This window comes from Plectropomus leopardus, chromosome 10 (genome assembly GCF_026936395.1).
Source record: "Plectropomus leopardus strain MGB_pleo_1.0 chromosome 10, ASM2693639v1, whole genome shotgun sequence".
Lineage (NCBI taxonomy): Eukaryota > Metazoa > Chordata > Actinopteri > Perciformes > Serranidae > Plectropomus > Plectropomus leopardus.
Window position 1 is genome coordinate 25,670,115 of NC_142185.1, and position 4,464 is coordinate 25,674,578.

At 37.8% G+C, this 4,464-nt stretch overlaps 1 protein-coding gene across 5 annotated transcripts in view; it reads right to left on the reverse strand.

The window, feature by feature from the left end:
• Positions 1 to 1,855, reverse strand: part of LOC121949244 (RCC1 and BTB domain-containing protein 1-like) — a 47,609-nt gene extending 45,754 nt beyond the window's left edge. For 2 of the 5 annotated variants that reach the window (XM_088083407.1, XM_088083405.1), the window contains exons 1-2: positions 1,702 to 1,846; positions 182 to 277 (exon numbers count right to left, since the gene is read on the reverse strand). The gene's annotated coding sequence lies outside the window, so the exon portion shown is untranslated. Of the gene's footprint in view, positions 1 to 181; positions 278 to 1,701 lie in introns of all 5 variants that reach the window. The other 3 variants (XM_088083406.1, XM_088083408.1, XM_088083403.1) reach the window with 3 other exon arrangements.
• Between the last annotated feature and the right edge of the window lie 2,609 nt (positions 1,856 to 4,464).

The window sequence follows — 4,464 nt, forward strand, 5'->3', positions numbered from 1 at the left end:
TGAAAAGTCGGATAATGCATGCAGAGAGTTTGGACCCTGGAGTGAGACGTTTCACATGGTGTAGTACTTCCAGTACTGGCCACTAGGTGGCGCTGGAGGGTACATAAATTCTGTGTTTTCTTGGTGTACATCATTTGTAGAGCAACCCATAACAATTTTATGTAAAGTAAAAGATAATTACCTTGCAAGGCTTACTTCCTGTTGCCAGTAGGTGGCGCAGTGAACTATGACAGGTAGTTGACAGGCTGATGTCTTCAAGACTGCAGCCTGATCACACCTGTGAAATTTGGGGCCAATGGCAAAGTTTTACGGCAAAACATCAAAAGTCAACACTGCGCCATGGGAAAATCGAAAAAGTTTTGTGTGGACTTTTAATAACTTTTCATCACGAAGGTGTTGAGATTGGACACAGTGAATTTGAAGTTGATGGGATTAATCCTGTAGGAAGAGTATGCGAAAGTACAAGGGGTGGAAATCAACAAAAATGAGCACAAAATTATATCTACAATTCTACAATTTCATTTAGCAGACGCTTTTATCCAAAGCGACTTACAACACAAGCAAGAATTTAGACTTAAGGAAAAAAAACCTTAGTAAGTGCAAAAAGTGCTTCAGGTGTGATTGGTCACAGGTATTGCCGCTAGTGGCAGAAGAAGTGCCGCACAGCACTGAGTTTTCAATTGTCTCTTAAAAAGAGACAATTATATATATATATATATATATATATATATAGTTAAAAATGGGGTATGATTTGATAAGTATCTTCTTCCTCCTACTCCTTTTCCTACATGAAATACTTATGTTTGTTTACTGCATATGTGCGATGGGCATTTTCATTCTAATGATGCTTTTTTTGCTCACATTCTTAGATTTCTTTTGTTGTCTTATTTTATTTGCCATGTTAAAAATTAAAAAAAAAAAAAAAGATCTACCTTACCAGTCGATCAGATTTCCTCCATATCAATTAATCGGTTCCATAACTGGGCTATACAGATCTTTCAGTGAACCTCACATGGTTCCCATGTCCAGACTAACTTTGGTGCATATTTATGCACTATATATATGTGCATATATGTATATGATTAAAATACTGCACTGTACTTCAGTAACCACTACACTATGTGTCTAAACTCAACTTGGTGTCAAATTTAAACCGTATAATAGCTTTGATATCGGTGCTCTGTCTTCCAGTTTAGGGAAAACTCAGTCATGTAGATATTACAGTAACTTCGCTGTCGGGTGTAAACAATGTAGATCTGCTGCTTCAGGACGGATTAAAAACCACAGACTTTCTGTCTAACCTGTCTCACTTAGACTCTTATCTGTGAAAACATCTTACGATTGCACAAGGCTTAAGGTTTCCTGATGAAAATGGGCTTAAAGTGTTAAAAGTCCCGGGTCACGGAGGTTTTATTTTGTAACAGCGTTTCCTGTGTTGTGTGAAAACACCCAGCAAACACGGACCACCTCACCTAGCTAACCGGCTAATGTGGCCCATTGTTACAAACACATTACTCAGCAAACAATGCAGCTGACACAACACATCAAACTGCACACAGTCGCTGCTAGACTCATCCGTTTGTAACACTAATCTCTGCTAACTTGTTTTCGACCGCTGACACAATGAACCTGGAGGTAAACAGCTTTAAAACAACTTTTAAAACAACAGAAAATGCATATTAACGAGTCCGTTAAACTCACCTGACAAATAAGTGTGTTTCTGGTGTCGATAACGGTCCCGGGTCTCACCGGGACACTCACAGGTCCGCGGCGGGATGTTTTCAGTCTCCGATGAAGCTGCTTCTCTCAGCTGCAACTGACGCACATTTGCGGAAGTGAGAAGAGAAAAAAATAAAAAATAAAGTCACGTGACCGTCAGAGCATAATACTGCAGACAGAGTTCAAACGAGAGGCTTCCTCTGAATCCAGAGGCTGCTGTTAACTTTGAAACCTGGATCGACATCACTTTTTTTGTGCTGCTTTCAGACGCCTTTTGCAAGTACTTACACCTTTGAAATCTGAGCCACTTAGTGCGATTTCTTTAAAAAAAAACATGGGAAAAAAAAGACAATTAATGACCTTGTAAGAAAATGTTCCACAAATTGCAAAAAATCTATAAATTTAGAAAATTATTTCTGAAATAGCTAGAAAGAAAGAAATTGCTAATTAATTATTCATTTCTATGCATCAATTTGTTTTGCATTTTCTGCATCATTTTATGGTGTAAATGTCTGCGATATAATAGCTTCAGTCTCCTGTTGGAAATCACTGAAATTAGGGCAAAGCATTGAAAACACTCTCTATTTAGCATTAACTTTAAGTGACATTGATGGTTTTTAGGTGAAATAAGTTTAACTGCTGACCCATCAACAGCACTGCATTGCTTAGCTTCCATGTTGGACTGCAGCCTGTTTTTCCAGACTGGGGGGCGTTTCGACATCTATACAACCCCACTAAAAAAAAAACAAAACACCAAACTGCCCCTTAAAGGCTTTATCACCTCATTTTACATCTTGCTTTGATAGTACCCCCCCACAAAATTGCAGGCAATCAAGCTGCCACACTGCAAACCTCGGGGATCTGGGTCAAGTTGCAGTAATATTCAATTTGGAGGCCAGTTATCTTATTTTGCACGTTTTTGTTCCACCCAAATTCAGCTTCTGCAGGCCTGAGTTAATCATTGCCCTTGAGTCAATGTGTTCACCAAAAACACACATACACACAGAGTTGGCAAAGGGAAACTGTGCTACTTACAAAACAAACATGTTGAGCTATTTGAAGCCTCCACTGTCACCTCATCTTAGCACCAAATCTGACCTGCAGGCACCTGTGCAGAAAGAGAGGATTGAAGCACATATCCTGTTATTAGATGCTGACAGTTACATAAAAGGACTTCAAATATTTATTAAGCACTGGGGAGGGAGTATATTGTAAGTTTTGTTTTTTACTTCAGCTTAGATGTATTTATTTAGAGAAATATTTCATTGATGTAGAAAGAGTCCTTGCATAAAACTAGGCCATCTCTACAGTAGAAAGATGCAAATACTTTTGAATTTGGTGCAACATGACCAGAGAAAACAGAGAAAATTGGCTCCTTTGCTCAAGAGTGAGAAAACCTACAATTACCAGAATGCATCTGACCAATAAACGCTCACGGTGGTGGGTGACTTAATGCGACCTTGTCTATTTGACACAATAGCGGAGGCCGGACAGTTTAACGATGAGATAAAACATGTTTATGAAAACATTTGCGGCCTGAAAGATAGAACGCAGTAACCGAATCTTGGTTTAAATGTATTTATTTATTTAAAATTTAGGTGAGAAAAATGCCGCTCAGTGACATAATCTTGATTTATGCTTTGTTTTACCCTTTGATCTGGAGTGAATAATCAATATTTTAATTTATTAGCATTTTGCCTTGCCTGGTTTAAAAAAAAAGATAATCCAGATATAACAACAACAACAGCAGCAGACCCATATATATATATATATATATATATATATATATATATATATATATATTTTATTTTTTTTTCCGTTATCAAGCAGCTCTATATCTAAGCACTGGTTAGATGAAGGGAAGTTACCACAGTTCATTTACACAGACTACCCACATTGTTTTGATACCAAGCTGGTTCATAATAATTAAAGTGACCCTTTAAATACCCTCAGAGCCCACAAAATTGTGTTTGAAAAGCATGTTTTCTTTTTTACAAAATCCCCAAAAGGTACCATTTATCATAACCAGAAACTGTGAATTATGGTTATAATAGTGAAAGGAGGGTCATGCATTTTCCCCAAGTCACTCAAGAAAACATATCTGTAGCTGCAGGAGGGTTTTGATATAAAAACAAAGTTTCACCCCGGCCACCCCCCGTCTTTGATTAATACAGGGTTCCCACACATTTTCACTGACAAAATTTCAAAACTTTTTTCCATGTCTATTTCTTGTCCTATCTGCCCAAAATTGCAATTTCAGCTTGAACAATGCATATTAGAGCTTCGTTACGTCAACAGCTACATAAAATAAATTTGTTGTTATGTCACATTATGTGGAAGGTTATCCAGGAATATTATAGTAACAATTTCATTACACACAACAGAATTCCATGACTTTTCCAAAAACTTTCATTGATTTTCACCAATTCCATAACGTTTCCAGGCCTGGAAAATGTGATTGTGAAATTTCAGTGAATTTTCCCATGATCATGGGAACCCTGTAAACAAAGTACAGTCCGTAAGACTGCTTAAAGTCTCTGTTTGACCAGATATGGTCACAGTCGCTCTTACCCACTGAGAGGAAGTGACAATTTCAGAGGCATGAAAGCTCGAGGGGAAGAATGTGATATTCTCGCTCACACAAACACTTAAATCCCACCCTTGTTAGGAGCTTATTTCACATTCATACAACTTCAACTCGACTAACAGCTATTGTGTGTGTGAATCACAACACTTGCAAGCACG